Source organism: Ursus americanus, chromosome 1, assembly GCF_024610735.1.
Source record: "Ursus americanus isolate L20-20 chromosome 1, mUrsAme1.1.p, whole genome shotgun sequence".
In the NCBI taxonomy this organism is placed as follows: Eukaryota; Metazoa; Chordata; class Mammalia; order Carnivora; family Ursidae; genus Ursus; species Ursus americanus.
The window spans coordinates 29,577,565-29,604,438 of NC_142127.1; the positions used below are offsets into that span (position 1 = coordinate 29,577,565).

Below are 26,874 nucleotides of genomic sequence, written 5' to 3' on the forward strand. Positions count from 1 at the left end.
ATATTTACCCCTGCTTATTAGACTTTTCTTTCTCAGAAAGAATCTAAAGAATATGTGCGTATGACTATATTATTTTATTACAAATTATTTCTGGACCAGTTTATAAGAAGTTTCAAAGCTAAAATGTTAACAGCCTATTTCATGTTATTTTTAGTAAGTTAGTGTGTGTGTGTGTGTGTGTGTGTGTGTGTGTGTGTGTGTGTGTTGAAGGAAACGACTCAAGACTTTTTCTTTAAAAAAATTTTAGCTTTGCTCTTAGAGCAAATGATTCTAGAAGAGCTTTTCCCCCCCCTGCTATGTTAGGGCCAAAAAATTTTTAATTCTGAGACATTGAGGGCATGTTTGTGGTTATAGATGTAGTTTTAGGTTAAATTCTCATTACAAAGTATAATCTAATTTTCTCTTTTTTGCCACAGTATTTTGTTGATGACCTATGCAGTTTACTTAGAATAGCACAATTTACAAAATATATTATCCGTAAACATTATTTTAGCTTATCTACATTGATTTATTGCTAAAGTCTTATTTACACTTAAAGTTATTTCTTTTCCTGAGCATCTCAGGATTATCTTTTAAGATTAGAAATATAACCTGGGAATAAAACTCAAGAAGTATTTTTATAAATTCTAATAATGAAGGTCTAGTAGTAGTGTTCATAAATTCTTATAGCACTGTTTTATAGGGACTATAGACCTTTTGCATTATAATCACCAGAGATGTTTGTAAAAATAGACAATCCATGGCCTTAGCCTAGTTTCTCTGAGTCAGAATCTCCAGCATGATACCTGGCAGGAATCTACATTTTAAAGTAGTACCTTTGGTCCTTAAGTGCATTGTACTTTGAAATTCACTGCAACCACCATTTATGTCATACTTGTTAGTAGTCAGATTAGCAAGTGTTCAGTAGTTTTCATAAATATCTGTAGACAGTATTTTTTGAAGTTATTCTTATTGATCTGTAGAAATTAAATGAAATAATTGCAGTGAGATTGTTTCTTTACCTGAAGAACAGATATCCTTCCTTAGTGGTTTTTAAAAAAAATATGTACACCCTGGCCCCACATCATACCAATTAAATCAGAATATCTAAGAAATATACCAAGTCTCAATATAGTTAAAAGTATCCCAAATGTTTTTAATATGTAGCTGCAACTGAGAAACTACACTAATGAGAGATCTATACTAATGACCAAAAGGAACAATCATGTTGTTTAATCTAGAAATTATTGATGTTTGGCTTGGGAATCCATAGTATTCAAAACTACGTACTAAAGGTATGGCACTATAGCCTCCAAATCCTATTTCCCTAACTGCTTGTCTTAGGTTTCTTTAAAAAATCAAGGAGAGTCAGAATCAAAATCTTTCGGCGAAGAACATTTTCACTGGATAATCCTAATTCTCTGTTAGTGGCAATTTCTCTTAAAAGACCTCTGCAAAGCTTCTCTAGGTTAGTGTACAGTACTGTTTGGGTGGTTTAAGTGATATTTACCTTTTTTATGAGGGCAATAACTAGTTGATCTCTATGATACTGGCATTTATAAGCAACTGAGATGTAATCAAGAATATATTTTTGTAATCAATTTTGAATAAGAAAAATATTTTCTAGGGTAGGGCTATGTTCATGTAGGTCATCAGAATCAATGTATTTAAAATTATATTTCTTTTATTTTTTTTACAATGTTTTATTTATTTATTTATTGAGAGGCGAGTGGAGGTGTGGGGGAGAGGGAGAGAGAGAATACCAAGCTTGCTCCACACACAGCGTGGAGCCCAACTTGAGACTCAATCCCACAACTCTGAGTTACAACCAGAGCTGAAATCAAGAATAGGAAGCCCAACCAACTGAGCCATCCAGGTGTACCTGAAATTATATTTCTTAAAAATGCTCGTAGAAACTAGGTAGCCAAATAAAATTAGCACTGTAGAAAGTACAAAATTTTATGACATGAATCAAAATACGTGTTTCATAGAAATTTCTGATTCTTCTAAATGGAAAAATCTCATTACTACTAGTTTATATAAAATATGTCCTATGAGATACACGTCCCCTTGTCCAAACTTACTAAATAAAATCATAAAGAATAATTTTGACATCTGCTTTTATATTTAAAATAAATGAAACAATATTTATATCCTCAAATTAATGATATTTTCTTGTTTCTTTTTTAGATGCTTTTTGAAGAAATCAGTTTCTACCTGTGGGAAGTAGATATTGAAGGTTACATGGTTTACAGACAAGATCTTTAAAATACAGATACTCAAGGTAAGTAATAAAAAGAACCTCATAAATAATCTCATTTAAATGACTAGGATTTCCAGTCTGTACTTTGACTTGCTAAACTGGCTTTATCTCTGGCCCTACCTAAGGAATCTCAAAACCACATTCATTGATATTCAGACACAAATTTGTATGCCCTAGCACTATCTTGACAGGAAGTATCATATTTCATTTATAATAGGCAGTCGATAACATTGCTATATTATTATGGAAGTGTGCAAACCAATTAAGAAGAATGGAGAAGAAATGAAGTAGCTTCCATTAAAACTGTGAGCAGAACTCAGTAGTGTTTAATTTGAAAGAGTAATGAAACGAAAAGTATCCACTGCACTTTCTTCTTAATGTACCATACTCATTAATCAGTTCCTGAACTACATTAGAAATTTGTTCTTTAACCACTCCAAAACACCTGACATACTTTCAAATACTCACAGTATAACATCTGAATACCAAACCTCTTTTCACTATTTCTCAAGTCCCCAAAGATTTGTCTTGACCCATCATATCCTTTCATTTAGCATGTTCTGCTCATAACAATTTTACTCGTTACAAAATTACTAAGTAAATTTTTGAATATATTTTGGTTAAATTTTGAGCGAGATATGAGGAGTACAAAATGCAAAAAAGGTAACTTAAATAATGTTGTATGTCAGGAGGGTACAATGTAACCTTGGAGAGTATGTGACCAGTAAGTGGGGAACTTTTGTTCAGCTCTAGAATCCTCTCTAGGTGGAAATAAGAGACCTGTAAAATCTGATTTTATGATTTTTTAGAAGAAACAAATACGGATTTTGAAAAGTCTTTATTTTTTAATATCAGCACAAAATTTTGCCTGTGAAAAAAACCTACTTTTGCCAACTGTGTGAACCAAATAAAACAGTTTATAGCCTCTGGTGTGGAAATTTTTTCCCTTTGTTCTATTTTTCTTTATTCTTTTAGAGTGCAAGTACTTTAGAGTCTATTTTTTCTCCTTAATTTGTGGGTAGCAACTTATTGATTTTGCTAGTTTTTTGTGATGAATATTGTCAGAAATGACTTACCTTGAAAGTATAAATGACGTTACTTATTTCTAATTCATTTCTATAATTAAATACAGTAAGTTGGTTACTTGGAACAGCTATTCAGTTGTTTTCTGAATTACAATAATTAGACAATTATTTTTGTAGTTCCTTCATCTCTACAAGCTAAAACCAGATCCTTCCAATTTAAAAAAAAATAGTTATAAGGAATCTTTTTTTTTTTTTTTAAAGGACCTTTTGCATAGTGAATAGAGCTAAACATGCTCCTTAGTTCATTGCACACTGTCATCATTGGTCCATGCAAAGTACTGATATTATTTATTTATACATTTTATTTTTGTTTCTAGTCCCATGCTCCTAACCTTGACCCATAGGGAACCATTCTAATATGATAGTCATTATAATAACAACCGAAACACTCTCCTTGGTTTATATGTATTTTCCTAATGTGAGCATTGTTTTATATACATGTGTTTTTAAATATTTTAAACAGGAAATTTCAAAAGAAAAGAGTATATTATGAACCTTCATGAGTCTCTTGGTTGGGCTTGTGTTAATTATATCTCCACCCTGCCTCCTCTCCCATTTTATGTATATAAAATTTTATTATGAGTATATGACATTGTGCTGTGTATCTCGTTTTGTTCCTTACTATTTTATTTTTACTTAACCTTATGTGTTTATCATTCACTTATTTGTCATGTTTACACTGCTTCTAACTGCTGCATAGTATTCCATAGTTTGTAGCTACCATGTTTTAACTACCCATATTTCCCAGTAATTGGCACCCAGATTTTCTGTCACAACAAACAGTGCTATGATGAATATTCTCATACTTGTTTTATCATGGAACTTTGCAAGGATTTCTTCGAGATGTATATCCAGGAGCACAATTGCTGGTAATAAGATACGTGTTTATACTTAATTTGACCAAGTCCTGCCAGTTGCTCTGCCATATAATATACTTTGTCCACACAAGCAGTAACCCTCTCATTCCCATCAACCCTTGATATTATTGAGCTTGGTAATATTTTCCATCTCATGTGCATAATTTTATAGCTTATTGTTTTAATTTAAATTCCTCTTATCAGTAATGAGTTTGAATATCTTTTCATATTTTTATTGGCCTTTTGGCTTCCCTTTTCTGAAATTGATTGTTCATACTCTTTATTTTTCATATGGGTTCTTGTCTTTTGTTAAATGCTCTTTAAGAGTTTGTTATATATTCTAGATATTCATTTCCTGTTAGTTTTAGGTATTAAAAAAATATCTGCTTCCATTATTTCAACTTTTTAATTTTATGCATGATGCTCTTTGAGTAGACATCAATATTTTAAATATTTAATTAAAATATTTTCTTGATGTCTATTGTTTGTGTAGAGAAATAGTACCGATTTTTTGAAACTTGGTTTTAACAACATTGCTGAACTCTCTAATTCTTAATAGGTTGCTCTTTTCTCTAGATAGATGATCAAATATCAATTCCAAATAATGAAAGTTTTCTTTCTACCTCTCCCATCCTCATACTTTTACTTTTTTCTTCTTTCTAATACCTTTGATCTAATACCTTTTAAATACCTTTGATCTAATACCTTGGAAGTATGTTAAACAAGAAGTTGTGGCAGTGGGCATCCTTATCTTATGCCCAGTCTTAAAGAGGATGCATCTAGTATCTCACTTCTCACTGAAGTATAATGCTTGCTGAAAGTTTTTAATATACAACTTTACTAAGTTAAGAAAGTTCTTCTGTCTCAAGCTTGGTATGCAGAAATAGCTATTGAACCCTATAAAATGCCTTTTATGCATCTTTGAAATAATCATATGACATTTCTCCTGTGGTATATTAATATTGTGAATTATATGAATAGAATTTCTAATATGAAACCATCTCTGCATTTCTAGTTTACATCCTACTTGATCATGGTGTATTATTTTTAACCCGTTGTTTTTTGGTTAGCAAATATTTATTTAGGAATTTAGAATCTACATTTTTAAGTGAAATGTGTTGTAGTTGTTTTCCCTTCATTTTCCTTGTCTTATTTTGCAATTAAGATTACATTAGCCTAATAAAATAAGATGGGCAGCTTTTACTCTTCTATTTTCTGGAAAAACTTTACAAGATATGAATTTACTATTTCTTTAATGTGTGTGTGTTAGAACGCATTTAAAACTTTCTGGTTCTGAGCAATTTTTTTTTTGAGATTTCTTTGAATGCTATTGATGTCTTTAAGTGCTTTTTGATTTTTTCCTCCATTTCTTCCAGTCTCCTCCCATAAGTACTGATGACATCTGATGGTCTCCCCACCTGCATGTATAGCCCAGACCCAGTTTCCTTTGACTCAGGAAATACCTAGACAGTCTCAGTGTATACATCTAACTGAGCCATAGAATGGTCACCCCCCGCCTTTTGAACTGACCAGGGATTCAGTGTTTTAATCCTGACCAATGAACTCTGATGTTACCAGTCTTGCTTCACTTAAATTCCCACTGCCACATACCTAAATTAATTCTGTACTCCATTAGTTCTCTACTATCCCACAAACAAAAACTTTGGTTAATAATGCCCTGTATTGACTCATTACATCTCCTAAAAGTTTTGCCATACTTCTGGTTACATGTGTCAAGGTTATGTAAAAGGTAAATATTTTGACAAAAGAATAACTAAGATGTATAAGTTCAGGGAAGGTGTGTGTTGGTAAAAGTCATATGGTCTAATGTCCTTTACAGTAGATACCAAATTGTAGTTAACTCTAGAAGATTTTCACTTTATCTTCAGAATTTGAAACTTTATAGTAACCGTGTATTATTAAAAGAAAAATTAAAGGTATTTCCACTTAAAAAAAGATAAAGTAGAGATTATAAGCAAGAATTTCATAGACACATTAACAAGAAACTGTCAGTAAACATATAATAGTTATAATTTTTTATATAGTTGGGTGTTTCTACCATCTTATTTCAGTTTTTTTCACACACTTTGTGTATCTTCTTTTTAATCTTTTCTTACTTAAAAAGTTAAAAATTGAGCTACCCTATGATCCAGCAATTGCACTACTGGGTATTTACCCCAAAGATACAGATGTAGTGAAGAGAAGGGCCATATGCACCCCAATGTTCATAGCAGCATTGTCCACAATAGCTAAATTGTGGAAGGAGCTGAGATGCCCTTCAACGGATGACTGGATTAAGAAGATGTGGTCCAGATATACAATGGAATATTACTCAGCCGTCAGAAAGAATGATTTCACAACATTTACAGCAACATGGGGGACTGGAGGAGATTATGCTAAATGAAATAAATCAAGCAGAGAAAGGCAATTATCATATGGTTTCACTCATTTATGGAACATAAGAAATTGCAGGAAGATCAGTAGGAGAGGGAAGGGAAGAATGAAGGGGGGGTAAACAGAAGGGGGAATGAACCATGAGAGACTGTGGACTCTGCGAAACAAACTGAGGGCTTCAGAGGGGAGGGGGGTGGGGGATTGGGACAGGCCAGTGACGGGTATTAAGGAGGGCACATATTGCATGGTGCACTGGGTGTTATATGCAAATAATGAATCATGGAACATTGCATCAAAAACTGGGGATGTACTGTATGGTGACTAATATAACAAAATAAAAATTAAAAAAAAAAAAATAACAACTTAGTATTTATATATCTTCCCTAAAAAGATCTTATACATTCTGACATCCTGTTGTCTCTCTCACCTCCCCCAACTCCATCATGTTGCAACTATCTACTTTAAATAATAAACTATTGCAGTCAATTTTTCTCTTTTTCTTTGCTGCTAGCTATTTTTAAAGACAACAAACTTTACCAAGATATTCTATCAGCATTACTTTATACACCATTGTTTAAATAAATGTAGTATTTTTTTTCTCTTTTTTCTTTTAAAAAAATTATTTGAATTCCAGTACAGCTAACATACAGTGTTATATTAGTTTTGGGTGTACAATATAGTAATTCAACAATTCTGTATATTTTCAGCACTCATCATGATAAGTATACTCTTAATCCCCTTCATCTATGTTACCCATCGCCCCACCCTCCTCTCCTCTGGTAACCATAAGTTTCTTCTCTATAGTTAAGAGTCTATTTTTCAGTTTGTATCTTTTTTTTTTCTTTGTTTTTTAAATTACACATATGAGTGAAATTCTATGGTATTTGTCTTTCTCTGACTGATCTCATTCTTTTTATGGCTGAGTAATATGCCATGTGTATATAAACCATATCTTCTTTATCCCTTCATCTGTAGGTGGACACTTGGGCTGCTTCCGTATCTTGGCTATTGTAAATAATGCTGTAATAAACAGAGGGGTGCACATATCTTTTCAAAATAGTGTTTTTGTATTCTTTGGATAAACACCCAGTAGTGGAATTACCGGATCATGGTAATTCTATCTTTAATTTTTTGAGGAACCTGCATACTGTTTTCCACAGTGGCTGTACTAGTTTGCATTCCCATCAAGAGTGCAAGAGGGTTCCTTTTTCTCCACATCCTTGCCAACACTTGTTGTTTCTTGTGTTTTTTATTTTAGCTATTCTGAGAGGTATGAAGTGATATTTCATTGTAGTTTTTACTTGCACTTCCCTGATGATTAAATATGTTGAACATCTTTTCTTGTGTCTCTTAGCCATCTATATGTCTTCTTTGGGAAATATCTGTTCATGTCTTCTGCCCATTTTTAATTAGATTCTTTGGTTTTTGTTTTTGATTTTTATTTTATTTATTTATTTATTTATTGGCATTAGGTTGTATCAGTTCTTTATATGTTTTGGGTTTTAACCCTTCATTAGATATGTCATTTGCAGATATCTTCTCCCATTCAATAGGTTACCTTTTAGTTTTATTGATTGTTTCCTTCACTGAGCAGAAGCTTTTTATTTTGATGGAATCCCAATAGTTTATTTTTGCTTTTGTTTCCCTTGCCTCCAGTGACTTGTCTAGTAAGAAGTTGCTATGACCAAGGCCAGAGAGGTTGTTGCCTTGCTCTCCTCTAGGATTTTTATGGTTTCAGGTCTCACATTTAGGTTTTTAATTGATTTCAAGTCTAATTTTTTGTGTGGTGTAAGAAAGTGATCCAATTTCAGTCTTTTGCATGTTGCTCTCCCGTTTTCCTAGCACCATTTGTTGAAGAGACTTTTTTCCCATTGCATATTCCTGCCTCCTTTGTTGAAGATTAATTGACCGTATAATTGTGCTTTTATTTCTGGGCTCTCTATTCTTTTCCGTTGATCTATGTGTCTGTTTTTGTGCCAGAACCATGATGTTTTGATTACTACAGCTTTGTAGTATATCTTGAAATCTGGGATTGTGATTCTTCCAATTTTGTTCTTTTTCAAGATTGCTTTCACTATCTGGAGTCTTTTGTGGTTCCATAGAAATTTTAGGATTGTTTGTTCTATTCTGCAAAAAATACCTTTGATATTTTGATAGAGATTGCATTAAATTTGTGGTTTATATTCTGTAGTATGGACATTTTAACAATATTTGTTCTTCCATTCCATGAGCATAGAATATCTTTCCCTTTGTTTGTGTTGTCTTCATTTTCTTTCATCAATGTTTTAGAGTTCCCAGAGTACCAGAAGGTCTTTCACCTTCTTGGTTAGGTTTATTACTAGGTATTTTATTATTTTTGGTGCAATTGTAAATGGTACTGTTTTCTTAATTTCTCTTTCTTGTACTTCCTTATTAGTGTATAGAAATTCAGTAGATTTCTGTATGCTGATTTTGCATTCTGTGACCTTATTGAATTCATTTATCAGTTCTGGTGGTTTTTCTATATACAGTGTCATGTCATCTGCAAATAGTGAAAGTTTTACTTCTTCCCTATCAGTTTGGATGCTTTTTATCTCTTTTTGTTTTCTGAATGCTGCGTCTCAGACTTCAACACTATGTTGAATAAAAGTGGTGAAAATAGACATCCTGATCTTAGGGGAAAACTCTGTTTTTCACCATCGAGTATGTTGTTAGCTGTGGGTTTTTCATATATAGCTTTTATTATGTTGTTTATGTTCCTTCAAAACCGACTTTGTTGAGGGTTTTTATCATGAAAAGATGTATTTTGTCAAATTCCTTTTCTGCATCTCTTGAAATGATCAAATGGTTTTTAATCCTTTCTCATTGTTTATACATCTTTTAAATACATTTTGCATAATAATAATATAAATAAATAAATAAATAAATAAATAAGTACATTCTTCATTTGCTTCTTTAAAAAAAAAGATTATTTATTTGAGAGAGAAAGGGAGAGAGAGAGAGAGTGACAGCAGAGGATAGAGGGAGAGGGAAAGAGATTCTCCAGCAGACTCCCTGCTGAGTGCCAGGCTCCATCCCAGGACCCCGAGATCACACCTGAGCCAAAACCAAGAGTCAGACGCTTACCAAACTGCACCACCCAAGTGCCCCCATTTGCTTCTTTCTATTTGAGTGTTTCATCAACAGCTGTTTGGTGAGGTCCTGCATGCTTGAAAATATAATATCCTCATATTTGAATGACTACATAGCTGTGTACAAAACTCTAGATTTTGAGTTTCCTTCCATACTTTGAAAATCCATGGTATTTTGTCCTGTTTTCTCTATCATTTCTATAAATACATGCTTTTTAATATTTTTATTTGTTATTAATTTTATTTTGTTATTTATATTACATATATTTTATTTATTTGTTTATTTATTTATTCATTTTCCCTGCATCTCTGTTATTCAGGTATTGGTAGTGGCAATCCCCTAATCTTTCTTTTGTATTTTCTATTTCCCTGTTCTTTCCTTAGCCTTAAAGGTTTCCTGAAACTGGTCTTCAACTTCATTAATTTATTCCTCATTTTAATTCTACTTTTTATCAAATCTATATGTTTCAAGTTTTATAGTTTTCATACCTCATAGTTCTGCTTGATTCACAGTTTCTTGTTCTTATTATATGTTGCTAATATGTTCCCTTATGTAGTTTAGGATGTTTATTACTCTATTTTTAAATTCTTGGGCCATCAGAACTAACATTTTTGCTTTTCTTAGAATCTGTATGGCAATGTTATTTTTCTTTGGAAATAGATGTGCTTCTTCAAATGTCTTGATATTTGGGCCTGTAAGATCATTTCCCCCTGCACTGGCCACTGTTTCTGGCACTACATATGGCGACAGGCCAGCAGTCAGTCCTTATCATTCTCAGTGAGCTCAGAGGATGGCAGATAGGTAGAAAAGCCTCAGGCTACGAAGAAATCACAATAATTTATCAAGTCAGCAAAGTGATACCTCAAATCTGAGCTTCACCATCTCCCCTCACTCCCCCATCCCACCAGGAGAAGCAGCACCTAAAGATGATGATTCTAATTCACCAGCTCTATGATTTGATAGGAAGGGCAGGGATATGACTGCCCAAGGTTAGTTAGTCCCACCATGTTTTTCTCAGCTCTTAATTTTTTTTTAATTTAAATTGAATTAGCCAACATATACATCATTAGTTTCAGATATAGAGTTCAGTAATTTATCAGTTATGTATAACACCCAGTGCTCATTATATCATATGCCCTCCTTAATAGCCATCACCCAGTTAGTCCATCCCCCCAACCACCTCCCCTTCAGCAACCCTCAGTTTGTTTCCTATAGTTCAGAGTCTCTTACGGTTTTCCTCCCCCTCAGGGAGTTTACAGATTTCCCTCCCTTCCCCTATGATCCTCTGTGCTATTTCTTATATTCCACATATGAGTGAAACCATATGATAATTGTCTTTCTCTGATTGACTTATTTTGCTCAGCATAATACCCTCCATCCACGTCAGTGTAAATGGTAAGTATTCATCCTTTCTGATGGCTGTTTCTCAGCTCTTTATAAGTACTCTGTTTACTCCTGAGGGCATTTGTATAGTAGTCTGAGCCCCTGCAGATATGGAGGCAGTCAATTTTTGTTTTAAGGCAATGATAGAAAAGAATCAAAAGCAGAACTCTAATAGTTGAGTTCCAGTTTTATCCTCCCACAGCCTATAGACTGCCTCCTGCCCTAAAGCCCTGTGTTCTAAGGCCCAAGCACATTTACTGGTTCACAACAGTCCTCTATGCCACCCTGCCTTCCCTAGGAGTTTTCAAGTTTTCTTATTCTTGGCTTTTTCTGTCTATAATTCCTACTGGAGTAGATGCTTAGAGAGAGATCCAGCTGTTGTTCTAGTCCAAAATCTTGGTGTTCTCTTCCTGGAAGAAACTCTAACAAAAGAAATAACTCTGGAGGAAACTCTAACAAAAGGTTTACATGTGTGTACTGATTTATCCAGGGATCCCATTTCTCAAAATTTTTCCTAAGTGTATTATCAAGAATTAATTGGTGTGCCTGGGTCACTCATTAGTTAAGTATCTGACTCTTGGTTTCAGCTCAAGTCATGGTCTCGGGGTCCTGGGATCGAGCGCTGCACTCAGCGGGTTGTCTATTTGAAATTTTCTCCCTTTCCCTCTGCCCCTCCCCCTGCTGGCTCTCTCTCTTTCTCTCTCTCTCTCAAATAAGTAAATACATGTTTTTAAAAAAGAATTATTTTGTCATGATGCTGAAAACAACTAAAACAGCCAACAAATGTCCAACTAAAATGTCCAACATATATTGATAGAATAAACTATTCTGAGATACTAACTTTTCACTACTTATTTTTGTTTTTAAAAAAAGTGAATGTCTACACTCATGCTCCAAAATGTAATAGAGATTATCTTTTATATAAAATAATGGGCGAATTTATTTTTGCTGTCCTTTTTTATGCTTTCCTAAATTGCTATAATAAGCATATGTTCCTTTTGTACTCCAAATTACTGAATATATATATATATATATATATATATATATATTTTAATAAAGCAGAAGCAATCAACTGGAACGTGAATTTAGTTTGCATTTTTCTTCTCTATTTGTTTACTTGATATTTTTTCTGAAAGTTTGAAATTGAGGGGAAGAAGTAAAAAAAAAGATTGATTTATATAATTTTCATTGCCTTATCAAAATAAGGAAACTAATTCATCTGAATAATCAGACATTTTTCTTTAGAGCTATGAAGAACAGAGGACATCACAATAACTTGTACTATTTATTTAGAAGGCTTATTTGACCTTTGTGGGCTTGCATAGATAGCCCTTATATGTGGATATTTAGCATTAATTATATATCTCTATTAAAATGCTTTTCAAACTATTTTGCTTCCTGTCTCCAACTCTAACATTCTAAGAAGAAGGTATTGTATCTACTTGATCATGGATCCTCATACATATGGTACATATGTCCTCTGAGCTCACTGGAATGGCATGGACTGAGTGCTGGCCTCTCCCTATATGTAATGCCAGATACAGTAGCCAATCCAGGGGAAAATAGACCAAGAATTGACAGGGATGAAGTAATTAGCATAAAACAGCTAATTGTTTACATTTTCAAGATTTAAAGAAAAATATTAAAATAATGAGGACAGTCATGGAAAATATGTTCTTTAGCTCTAGAAATTCCCGCATATGAAATGAAATATCCACTGAATGGGTTAAGTAATGCATTAGATGCTACAGGTAAAAATATAAACAGACTTTAAAGAAATTTTCCAAACAGCAACAGAGAGTAAGACAAATGAAAATAAATAAATAAATAAATAAATAAATAAATAAATAAATAAATAAATAAATAAAATGAATGACACCTCAGTGTCCTGATACCATGTAGTCTAAGAAAATGTGTAATTGGAGTTCCAGGAGGAAGAAATATTTGAGAAATAATGACCAAACTTTTTCCACATTTCATGAAAAATATAGTTGAACTTCTTGGTTTTGTGAGTTTAATTTCAAACAGGAAAGAAAACCACACCAAGACATCATTTCTGAAAGCCAGTAATAAAAAGAAAAATCATAAAGGCCCAGAAAAAAGACACATTACATACAAAACACAAGAGATAAAAAAATTTACTGACTTCTATACAGAAACAATGAAAATCGGAAAACCCTGGAATGAGATCAGCAGCAAAAGAAAACTGTGAACTTAAAATTACATATCCAGCAAAAAACTCAAAATAATGGCATTTTCAGATAAAACAACAAAGTAATTGGGGGAATTTATTGCCAGCGGACGTTTGTTTTAAGAAATATTAAATAAAGTCTTAAGGCAGAAGAAAAATGGTATTAGATGGAGCACAATTCAACAAAGGAATGAAAAGCTCCAGAAATAGTAAATACATAGGTAAATATAAAAGACTGGTTTTTTCTCATTACAATTTTTTAAAAGATAATTCAAAGTTAAAAATAGAAATACCATATGATCTAATAATTCTACTGTGGGTATTTACCCAAAGTGAATGGAAACATTAATTTGAAAAAAAAAAGTGCACCCCTGTATTTATTGTAGCATTATTTATAATAGCCAAGATATGGAAGCAACCTAAGTGTGCATCCATAAATGAATGGATAAAGATGTGGCACATATATGTTGCAGCTTTAGTCATAAAAAAGAATGAGATCTTGCTATTAGCAACAACATGGATGGACCTAGAGAGTATAATGCTGAGTGAAATGAGTCAGACAGAGAAAGCCAAATACTATATGATTTCACTCATGTGGAATTTAAGAAACAAATGAACAAAGAAAAAAAAGAGATAAACAAAAAACAAGACTCTTAAATACAGAGAACAAACCAGTGGTTGACAGAGGGGAGGTGGGTGGAGGGATGGGTGAAATAGATGATGGGTGAATAGATATATAGAATTATTGAATCATTATATTATACACCTGAAATGAATATAACACTGTTAATTATATGGAAATAAAATATATTTTTTAATCTAAAAAATAATTGCTTAAATAAAAAAAGTAAAAAATATGAAATATTGTGAGGTTTTTGATGTATATAGTGGTTAAAATGTACGATGATGGGGCAAAAAATGGGAGGGAGAATTGAGGTAAAATGTCACAAGATTTTTAATGTTATTTGGGAAGTGATATGGTATTATTTAAGTCTATGCTGTGATAAGTTAAAGTTGCATATCTAAACCCTAGAACAACCACTAAAGATATACAGAGGGATGGCTAATAAGTCAATAGAGGAGTATAGTGGGATACTAAAAAATTGAATTTGTTCAAAAGAAGGCAGGAACAGAGGATGAAAGAAGAGATGGGCCAAATAGAAAATAACAAGATGGTAGGTTTATATCCAACTATATAATAATTATATTAAATGTAAACTGTCTAAACACTCCAGTGAATTGGTATATTTTGTTAGATGAATAAAAATCTAGCGAACAATTCTATACCACAAGGGTTGGCAAACATTTCATCAAAGGGTAGATAGTAAATATTTTAGGTTTGAGGACCATACAATTTCTGTTACAACTACCCAATTCTGCTGTTGTAGCCCCCCCAAAACATAGACAAAATGTAAAGTGGTTGTATCTGTGTTTCAATGAAACTTCATTTACCAAAAAAAGTAGCTCTCCCATGGGCCATAATTTGCCAACCCTTAGTATACTGGATAGAGGAAGTACATTTTAAATATAAAGACACAGGTAGATTAAAAGTAAAATGAACCATGCTAACAAAGATCATCAGGAAGTTGAAGTGGCCAAATTAGTATAAGACAAAATAGACATCTAAACAGGAAGAAAGACAACTTTACCATAAATGAAGGGGAAATTTCATACTGATAAAAGACATCAAGACATCAAGAGGACATACTATCATGTGTATATACCTAACAATAGATCTTAAAAATACATGAAGCAAAAACTGGCAAGTGTTGAAAGGAGAAATAAACAAATCCACAGCTATAGTTGGGTGTTTCAACTGTCCTCTTTCAGCAATTCCTAGAACAAGTAGACAAATTAGCAAGTAGAGACCTTGAACAACAGTAAAAACCAATCTGACCTAATTGACATTTATGGAACATATACTTAGTAACAGCAGACTATGAATTCTTTAGCACTCTGCATGGAACATTCATTATGATAGATTATATGCTCGACCATAGAACAAGTCTCAGTAAACTTTAGATTAAAATCATTCAGAATATGTTCTCTGCGGGGGAAGAAAAAACAGGATTAAGTAACAAACTAATAACAAAAAAGTAGGAAAAATTCCCAAGTATTTGGAAATTAAGCACCATACTTCTAAATAACCTATGAATCAATAAGAAATCATAAGGGAAGTTAGGAAATACTTTGAACTGAATGATAATAAAAACACATAGAAAATTTGTGGAATATAGTTAAGTGCTTAAAGAGAAATTTATAATTTTAAGAAAAAGCAAAGCAAATTAAATCCAAAGTAGCTAGAAACAAGGAAATAATATAAAATCAGAAATCAATAAATTAGGAAATACCAAACAATAGAAAGACTGGTGAAAGCAAAAGGTGGTTCTTTGGAAATATCAATAAAACTGATAAATTTCTTGCTAGACTGTTCTAGAAATAAAAGAGAGAATGAGGAAAAGCCATTAAAATAGCCTGTGGGGAATCTTGATGAAAGTCCTCAACTTGAGTCACATTGCAGTCTGGTCTGGCTGGTATCCCTGATGGCACAGGTATCATTCTGGGATATCTCTTCCTTGTTTGGTTCTTCCAGAACCTTTCCACTCTCTCATTAAGAGGTGAAATGGTTCCCTTTCCCCTGAAATTTGGCTGCCTTGATGAGTAGATGGAGTGGAAGTTACACTAGGTAGCTGCAGAAGCTTCGTCATTATAGATAGTACAGCTATGCCTGACTCTGTTTCTCTTGGGGTGCTCACCCTTCAAACCCTAGCCCCCATAGTGTGAAGAAGCCCAGGTCACAGGAGAGGTCTTATCGGGCGTGTGATTAAGCAAATTTCAGATGATCCCCCTCCCAGGCCTTCAAGCTGCCCCAACTGGCACTGAGTTGAGCAGAAAGAAGCTATTATTGCTGAATTCTGCCTAAACTTGTAAACAGTATGCATCGTTTATTCTGCAGCAGTAAGTAACTGGTACACAAAGGGTTCTGTTTCCAGATAAGTTTGGAAAATACTTAATTGAACATCAAAGGAAGTTTCTTTTCTATAGGAAAGCCGTCAGTGTGCTAATATGTGAGATGCTCTCCAGGAAGATCATAGAGTACTTTGTATAAAGCTTCTCATATGTTATCATTGGAGAATGCTTCTCCATAGTCATCATTTTAATGGCTGTGTATTCTATTGATAAACCATCATGCTTCTTCATTTATCTTTGCTTGAACACAGGTAATTTACAACATGTTGCATGTGATTTAGGGAAAGATTGTTTTTCCTTTTTGTTGTTTACAGAGACTTTATTCTTTGCAGTAGAATTATTATGCCATAGCATCTGAAATTTTTAATGACTGGCTACACTAACTTCTAAAAAATGAAAATATTTTACATTACCATAATCAATACAAATTACATCATTTTCTCCCAAGCCTTGATAGCTTTTAACATTATTCTTTTTAAAAGTGTAAAGTTGTACTGCAGAGTTGTTGTTGTTTGAATTTCTTTAACTTTTACCGAGATCGAACAAGACTGAACTCTTTTTAGATGCCTTTTTGTTTTGTTTTGTATCCTCCATGTTTAGCACTACAGTTGCCTGGGTTCTCATGGTCTCATGACAGTCTACCTCTGAATACCTAGTTTTGTTTCTCAGTATCTGTGCTTTGGCTTCCTCATCCATAAAATGGGAATATGAGTAATACTTATGTTTTTGTAAGGAGTACATAAAATACTGCATGTAAAGCACTTTAGTTTTTTAATATTATATTAATTTAAACACTCAAAGAATGCTCAGTAAGCTTAGATTTTCTCATACAGAGAATTTTTAATTATTACATATTTTATAGACTATGTGGATTGAAGATGTTAACATCTATAAAAAATATGTAAAATATGTCTGCAGCAGTACCTACAAGAGTGTTTAACTGAATAACTGTACTCTAGCCTATCCAAACTGATGCAAAAAACTAACCATCAGAAAGGCAAATAATGTGGCAGGCTTTTGATGGTGATTTTAATATTAGTACATTTTAGCATTTCAGTATTAATTCATACCTTCAACTGTGACATTTAAAAGAAAAACAACAAATAATAAGTGCACTAATGTGTTAAAGGGGAAAACATTTGTTATCAATATAGAGTGTGAATTTCTTTATTGACACAATTCTCTATATTGCCTATGAGTGTTTACTCTACAAAGATATCATGTATACTATCATTTAAAATATGACTAAAGTGATTTGACTTTTTAAACAAATATATGCCATGCAAATGAATGTTAAGTCCTCTAAAATAATCATCTTGAGAAATTGCATGTTATCTCATGCTAACATTCCTTAAAAATTTGAAACCGCCCTTCTAGAATTGTTTTCTGAGTCTGAAATGCTTTCTTTTGACTACATTGATAAGTCCCCTCATCTTCTTCAAACATTTGCTTAAATTTCACCTCTTCAACAAGACTTATCTGACCATTCTATTTCTTTTTTTTTTTTTCAGATCTGCTCTTTTAGCAACTTTTGAAAATGGAGTATGGTATTATTAACTATAGTCACTATGCTGTATATTACAGTGCCATGACTTATTTATCTTATAATTAGAAATATGTTCCTTTTGGGGCGCCTGGGTGGCTCAGTCGTTAAGCATCTGCCTTCAGCTCAGGGCGTGATCCCGGAGTCCTGGGATCAAGCCCCACATCAGGCTCCTCCGCTGGGAGCCTGCTTCTTCCTCTCCCACCCCCCCCCACCTATGTTCCCTCTCTTGCTGGCTGTCTCTCTCTCTGTCAAATAAATAAATAAAATCTTTAAAAAAAAAAAAAGAAATATGTTCCTTTTGACCCTTTTCACCTATTTTGCCCACTCCCACCCCCACCTCTGGCAACCATCAATCTATTGTCTGTATCTGTGAGCTCATGATTTTGGGTTTTTTTTGTTGTTCGATTCCACATATATGTGAGATCATATGGTATTTGGTATTTGTCTTTCCGTATCCAACTTATTTCATTTAGCATAATGCCCTCAATATCCATCCATGTTGTCTCGAATGGCAAGATTTTATTATTTATGGCTGAATAATAGTACTCCATTATATATACACCACATTTCACATTTCCTTTTTTATGGTTCAGTAATATTCCATTATATATGCATTTTCTTCTTTTCAACATGTTCTTTTTTATTGAAGTATAATTAACATACAATGTTATATTAGTTTCAGTTATACAACATATTGAGTCATCAATTCTATACATTATTCAATGCTCATCACAAGTACAGTCACCATCTGTCACCAAGCAACATTATTACCATATTACTGCCTATAGTCCCTATGGTGTAATTTTTATCTCCATGATGTATTTATTTTATAACTGGAAGTTTGTACTTCTTAATCCCCTTTATCTATTTCTTTTTTTCTCTCTTTCTTTCTTTTTCTTTCTTTTTCTTTCTCTCTCTTTCTCTCTTTCTTTTTTTTTTTTCACTTCTTAGATTCCACACACAAGTGAAATCATATGTACACCACATTTTCTTTATTCATTCATCCATTGATGGATGCTTAGTTGTTCCCATGTCTTAGCTCTTATAAATAATGCTGCAATGAACATGGGGCTGCAGACATATTTTCAAATTAATAGGTTTTTTATTTTCTTTGCAAAATTACCCAGAAGTGGAATTGCTGGAAAATATAATAGTTCTATTTTTAAGTTTTTTGAGGAACCTCCGTATTGTTTTCCATAGTGGCTGCACCAATTTACATTCCTACCAACAGTGCACATATTTTCTCCACATAATCACCAACATGTGTTACTTCTTGTCTTTTTGAGAATAGCCATTCTGACAGGTATGAGGTGATATCTCATTGTGGTTTTGATTTGCATTTCCCTGATGATGAGTGATGTTGAGCATCTTTTCATGTACCTGTTGGCCATCTGTATGTCTTTGGAAAAATATCTAATCAGATCCTCTGCCCCCTTTTAATCAGATTTTTTGTTTGGTGTTGAGTTTATAAGTTCTTTATACATTTTGGATATTAACCCCTTATCAAATGTATCATTTGCAAATATTTTCTCTCATTCAGTAGTTTGCTTTTCATTTTGGTAGTTTGGCAGGGCAGAGCTTTTTAGTTTGATGTAGTCCCACTTTTTTAGTTTTTCTTTTGTTGCCTTTGCTTTTCATGTCGAATCCAAAAAATCATCACTGAGACCAACATCAAGGAGCTTACTATCTGATTTTTTTTAAGAGTCCTATGGTTTCAGATCTTATACTCAAGTCTAATCCATTTTAAGTTAATCTTTGTGGATGGTATAAAATAATGGTCCAGTTTATTCTTTTGCATGTGGCTGTCCAGTTTTCCCAACATCATTTATTGAAGATACTGTCCTTTCTTCATCATATATTATTGGGTCCATTGTCACAATTAATTGACCCTATATGAATGGGTTTATTTCTGGGATCCCTATTCTGGTCCATTGATCTATGTGTATGTTTTTATGCCAATACCATGCTGTTGTGGTTACTACAGCTTTGTAATGTAGTTTGGAATTTGGGAGCAGGGTGCCACCAACTTTGTTCTTTCTCAAGATTGCTTTGGCTATTCAGAGTCTTCTGTGGTTTCATATAAATTTTAGGATTGTTTTTTCAATTTTTATGGGCTTGCATTGAACCTATAAATGGCTTTTAGTAGTATAGCCATTTTAACAATATTAATTCTTCCAATCTATGAGCACAGAATATCTTTCCATTTATTTGTGTCTTCTCCAATTTCTTTTACTAATGTCTTATAGTTTTCAGTGTACAGGTCTTTTACCTCCTTGGTTAATATTCCTAGGTATTTTTATTCTTTTTGATGCAATTGCAAATGGGATTGTTTTCTTAATTTCTCATTCTGATAGTTTATTTGTGTATAGAAATGCAGTAGACTTTTGCATATTGCTTTTCTATCCTGCAACTTTACTTAATTTATTAATTTTTACAGTTTTTTGGTAGATCCTACAGGGGTTTTTACATATGATGTGTCATCTACAAATAATAACAATTTTACCTTTCCCTTTTCGATTTGGATGCCTTTATTTCTTTTTCTTGCCTAATTGCTCACACCAGGACCCCATTTACATACTATGTTGAATAAAAGTAATGAGAGTTGGCACCCTTATCTTGTTCCTCATCTTAAAGGAAAAGTGTTCTGCTTTTTACAATTGAGTGTGCCATTAGCTTTAGGCTTGTCATATATGACCTTTATTATGTTGAGGTGCATTCCCTCTACACCCAGTTTGTTGAGAGTTTTTCTCATGAAAAGATGCTGAATTTTGTCAGGTGTTTTTTCTGCATCTGTGGAGACGATTATATGATTTTATCTTCTAACTTGTTAATGTGGTATATCACATTGATTGATTTATAGATGTAAAAACATTCTTGTGTCCTTGGAGTAAATCCCATTCGATCATTATGTGTGATCCTCTTAATGTATTGTTGAATTTGGTTTGCTATTTTGTTGAGGATTTTGCATCTATATTCATCAGGGATATTGGCCTATAATTTTCTTACGGCATCCTTGTCTGGTTTTTGTATTAGGGTAATGCTGACCTGGTACAATGAGTTGGGAAACATTCCTTCCTCTAATTTTTGGAAGAGTTTAAGAAGGACTATGGTATTAATTCGTCTTTAAATGTTTGGTAGAACTCATCAGTAAAGCCAGAGATCCTGGAATTTTGTTTGTTTTTTGGGATGTTTTGATTACCGATTCAATCTCTCTACTAGGAATCATCTGTTCAGGTTTTCTATTTCTTCATGATTTACTCTTGGTAGGTTGCATGTTTCTAGGAATTTATGCATTTCTTCTACATTGTCAAATTTATTGGTATATAATTCTTCATAATTATGATTCTTAGCACTTCTATGGTATCAATTGTAATGTCTCCTCTTTCATTTCTGATTTTATTTCTTTGAATCTTCTCTTTTTTTGGTGACTCTATCTAAAGACCATCTATCTTGTCAATTTTATCTTTTCAAAGAACCATTCTTAGTTTAATTTTTCTTCTCTATTGTATTTTTAGTCTCTATTTTATTTATATCTGCTCTGATTTTTGTTATTTCCTTTTTTCCACTAACTCTGGGCTTTGTTACTCTTTTTCTGTTTCCTTGAGGTGTAAAGCTAAGCTCTTTCTTTGAAATTTTTCTTGTTTCTTAATGCAGGCCTTTATTGCTATGAACTTCCCTCTTAGAACTGTTTTTGTTACATCTGGTAAGGTTTGATATGTTGTATTTCCAGTTTCATTTGTCTCAAGTATCTTTTAATTTCTCCTTTGATTTCTTCTTTGATTCATTGGTTGTTTAGTAGCATGTTGTTTAAACTCCACATATTTGTGAATTTTCTGGTTTTCTTCTTGTAAGACCATTCTACTTTAAACTGCAACCCTTTTTCATCGTACCTTGTTTTTCTTTTTTTTATAAGCTTAAATTTTCTAATGCATTATGTAATGTAATATTTATTGTGTGCCCACGCTAGAAGCTAAATGACACTGAGGCAAGGATTTTGCAATTTATTACACTTACTTTCTCAAGAAGGTTATAGATATAAAATCTCAGTTTTTATAAAAATATAACATGTAAAGCAAATGTAAATCAAAGTTAAATTAAATTGTTTTCAAATACACATATGATCTGGTCTCCCCACAGAGGAAATTATATGTTATACATATACTGATGGGTTTTAAAAACACTTAGAACATCATAAAGCCAAAATTTAAAAACAAGAACTTCTAAAGAAGTGCTTTTGATCTAAATAGTTTGTTTTCTTATGCCTTTTTTTAACTAATGGGGCAATTTTTTAAAGCTGCTTTAAAACATTTTTTTAAGATTAAACACTGGAAACATCATTTATTTATTCATTCATTCATTTAAAAAATATATTTGTGCACCAACTATTTACTCGGGATTATCATAGAAGCTGATATATACAGTGAAGGAGACAAAGTCCCTGCCCTCACGGAGCTCACTACCTATTTCGGAAGATAGACAATAAGCCAGTAAATAGTTAAATAATGTAATTTCAGAAAGTGACATGTTTTAGAAAGAAAAATAAAATATGGTAAGCAGATAGTGGGTGATGAAGAGCCAGGAATGCTATTTTAATTTACATATGGTGGTCAGGAAAGACTCTGAGGAAATGATATTGAAGCAGAAACCATCCAAATGAGGGAAGTAAAAGCCATGAATGGAGTAAGAGTGGCCAGAGTAGCAGAATGGAACAGCAAATGGACAGGCTGGTTGGTCAGCAAGAACTAATGTGTCTGAGGCATAGCAAGAAATTTCATGTGCTGGTATGGAGAAAGTGAGAGAAAGAGTAGTTTGAAATGAGACTGAAGAGATTGAAGGGGTCACACATGTAAAGACCTTAGAGGTCATGTTAAGGAATACTAAATTTAGGTTTTATTTTAGCCATGACAAGAAGCCATTTGTGAGTTTTAAGTATGGGATTTGTGGAATTTAAGACATCTTTACAAAACATTGAGTGATAACTTCAGGTGTTTGTTTAAAAAGCAACTCCTAAAAAGCCATGAAATAATAGACAGATGTTTTTTTACTATAAAAATGTCTAAGTAATTAGAAAAAATCCAAAAATTAAATTAAAAGTTACTTGAAAACCTAAGAATTAATACTTGGTAGCTATAATAAGGAAGATGCTGATTTTCTTAATATGGAAAGAGTGCTAACAATTCAATATAGAAAAGAAAACTCATTTGTATAAAAGACATGAACATGCAGTTTATCAAAGAAGAATTGCAAATGGTTAATGAAAATATTCAATTGTCCAACCTCTCCCTTGCACTGTAGTACCATTTTCTAGTGATTGATTGCTGCCTATTAATATGTTTTGCTATTCTTTTCATCTTCTTTTATTATAGTATTATTTTAACAGTGCATAGTAGTTCCTTTTTTATTACATATGGCTGATTATAATGGTTTTAGCAGGCTAGGCATTTTTAAGAGGGGTGTGTGTGTTGGTAGGAGGGTCCAGAGTACTGTTTCATGTTTGCTAGTCTTCACAAAGGAGTAGCCTTATCTGTGTATTCTTTGTGTAGCTCCTACCCACTCTGCTTCTTTAAACCTGAGTCTAGTGGATTCTGCTGACAACTCAGCTTATCTCTTCCCATACCCGTGGTTGTAAACAAGACAACTTAGGTATGTTATATACCTTCAGGGCATACTTTTTGCTCTCATTTTTTGGGATCTGTACTACAAGGGTCCTTTATCACTACATTTCTCCAAAACTTTTTCCTCATCCATTCTTATGTGGTTTCTGCTAGTCTCTGCTACTTTTGCCTATTTTAGGGTTTGGGGATTATATCTGAATCTTAATATTGAGGAAAATCTTTCATATGGGCTTCTCCATGAAAAAAGAAAAAGGAAAGAGGAAGGTGGGGAGGAAGGGTGGGAGGGATAGATGGATAGGTGGATAGGTGGACACAGAGGCAGAGAGAGAAGAAAATGAATAAAGCAATTACCTCAGATGAAACTCATGGTCTAGAAAGCAAGATGTCTGGGAAAATGTTGTAAAGATAGTAGGAGATGAATTATGAGTTGGCCAGATTTATGAAAGAAGTATTTATTTCAAAGATAAAATTGGAAAGACCACAAGGGAGACTAAACATTATAGAAAGTACATTAAGTAACATGTTGGTGAGGATGCAGAGAATGGGGAACCCTCTTCACTGTTGGTGGAAATGCAAACTGGTGCAACCACGTGGAAAACAGTATGGGGATTCCTCAAAAAGTTAAAAGTAGAACTACCTTATGATCCATCAGTTGCACTACTAGGTATTTACCCAAAGGATACAAAATACTAATTTGAAGGGATACATGCACCTCAATGTTTATGACAGCATTATCTACAAAAGCCAAATTATGGAAACAGCCCAAATGTTCATCAACCGATGAATGGATAAAGAAGATGTGATACACACACACACACACATGCACAATGGAATGTTACTCAGCCATAAAAAAGAATGAAATCTTACCTTTTGCAATGACACAGAAGGAGCTTGAGAGTATAATGCTAAGCAAAATAAGTGAGAGAAGACAAGTACCATATGATTTCACTCATATGTGGAATTTAGGAAACAAAAACAAATGATTAAAAGGGGGAATAGACAAACCAAGAAACAGGCTCTTAACTATAGAGAATAAACTGATCGTTACTAGAGGGGAGGTGGATGGGGGGCGGGGAATGGGTTAAATAGGTAATGGAGATGAAGGAGGGCACTGGTGATGAGCACTGGGTGTTAAATGGAATTGTTGAATCACTAAATTGTATACCTGAAACTAATATTATACTCTATGGTAACTAACTAGAATTCAAATAAAAACTTAAAAAAAGAAAAATAAAGTGCTTTAAGGAACATAAAAGATCAAAATGAGAATGAATAAAATAAACCAAAGAAAGAACAAAATAATTAGGGGAAAAAATGTGTGTATATGTGTATAGCTAGGTAAATTGAGGCTGAGAAACTAAAGAGAAAAACCAAAATAATAGAAAAGAATATTTGAAGTTAAAATGTAACAATTCTTCTATAGAATAGGGAACAGTTTGAATCTACATACTGAAAGGGCACACCATGGGCCAGGGAAAATTAACCTAGAGCTATCAATAAGACATATCCTCATGGACATCCTGGACTTTAAACATGAAGAAAGAATGATGAAGTCACTGATACAAGAGAAGAATATTCAGGCTTGTCTCTGATTTATCCACATCAACATTTAGTGACAGTTGACATGGAATAACATCTACTGGATCCTGTAGAAAAGAAAGGGTTTTGTATTTTAAATTTATTCAAACTGTCTCTAGACATAAAGTACAGACAGTTTTGAACTTGGAGAATATTGTTTCACGTATGCCCTTTTTGGAAAAGTTTCTAGAAAATGAACTGCCAATCAGATGGAAATAACTAGAAAAATTACCACAGAAGGATAAGTAGTGAGTATTAAAACGATTTAACTGTAAAATAAAGACTAAAACAAGTGTGGGAATTTAAGAACAAAATATAAACACTATATTCCCTAAAAACTGAAATGATAAACTACCTTGACTATTTTCTCCTTTCCTCCCAGGTTTTTATAGTTGTAAGTTTGTTGATTTCCTCCTCTTCAACACTTTCAAGTCAAAAACTGTCCATTAAAGCTGCAAATAATAAAAATATGAGCAGAGTTTAACAGTGCAAAGAAAAAACACTGAAAATATTAGCTGAAATGTGACAAATGAAAGAAAGAGCAGGACACAGCAGTGGAAAATATGTTAATATCATAATTGATTATGGGAGTAAACAAATAGATCTTATATAAGGAAATAAAAACAAAGTTATAAAAAGTTGCATAAAGTTGTAACTACTGGAACAAAGATAGAGAGCAACTAAACATGGAGAAAAATGAGATAAACAACAATGATAAAATATTTTCTTTTTTGAAATCCAGAAAATAAGTTGAGATAATAATAGAATGAAGATCATTTCTACCTACCAGATGCCCACTGTCACAACAATCATTTAACATTGTACTGAAGGGAATCAGCCAAGAGCAAAATTAATGTAAATGGGCTTAATTCATGTTAGTTTTTTAAAAAGTGGATTTCCAGCTAAAGCACAAAGCAAAATTCTACTCTCTGATATATGCAAGAAACACATGTAAATTAAAGAATTTTAGGAATATTGAAAACTAAAGATAAAAATTAAGCCAAATAAAAGCGAACAAAATACTTCAGACCAGAGGAACCAGTCCACATTAACATCCCATGAGATGAACGAAGTTATTTTTTAATGTAAAGAGTGTAATTCAGTGATGATGTAGCTGTTATGAGTATCTACAAACCAAATAACATGACACCAACAGTTATAAAGCAAAAACAGTGCAGCTACAAGAAAATAGTCAAAAACACTCTAGATGTAGGAAGTGTATTCGTTCTCCTCACAGTTCATGACAGATTAAGCAAGTGTTGGGGGAAAAGGAGGAAAGAGGAAACACTGCAAATGCATTTGTACAAGTCAAGAATGTTGTAAAGATGCCCACTGTCACGACTGTCATTTAACATTATAGTGAAGGGAATCAGCCAGGAGAAAGATACTAGAAGTTTTTTAAAAATCAATAAGGTGAAGTTAAACCCTTGCATACAGATGATATGATTATATACCTGGAACTAACACCAGAATTAAAATCAGCTGAGTAACTACTATAAATAATAAGATATATTGTGGTACAATATTAATAATGTATCCATATGAGTAACTTTCATGTATACCAAATAACTTTAAGCCTTAGTGCCCATACTGTACCTAGGCATATTGTTTGGGTATTTACAATAAGCTTAGGTACATTGTTTGTGTGTTAATTTCTTATGGCTGCTATGACACATTACCATAAGCTTTGTGGCTTAATACAACAGATAATGATTTTCTCACTTTTCTAGTTGACAGAAATCTGATATATGTGTCACTGGGCCAAAATCAAAATGTTGGCAGAGCCTTCTTTCTCTAAAGATTCTAGGTGAACAATCCTTTTCTTGCCTATCCTAGCTTCTAGTGGTTGCCAGCATGCTTTGAGTTATGGCCACATCACTTCAATCTCAGGCTCTGTGGCTG

General features: G+C 33.1%; 1 protein-coding gene across 7 annotated transcripts in view; it reads left to right on the top strand.

The window, feature by feature from the left end:
• Positions 1-26,874, top strand: part of MBD5 (methyl-CpG binding domain protein 5) — a 448,335-nt gene that overhangs the window by 169,059 nt on the left and 252,402 nt on the right. For all 7 annotated transcript variants that reach the window (XM_087860618.1, XM_087860612.1, XM_087860610.1 and 4 more), the window contains exon 2: positions 2,170-2,263. The gene's annotated coding sequence lies outside the window, so the exon portion shown is untranslated. The remainder of the gene's footprint in view (positions 1-2,169; positions 2,264-26,874) is intronic.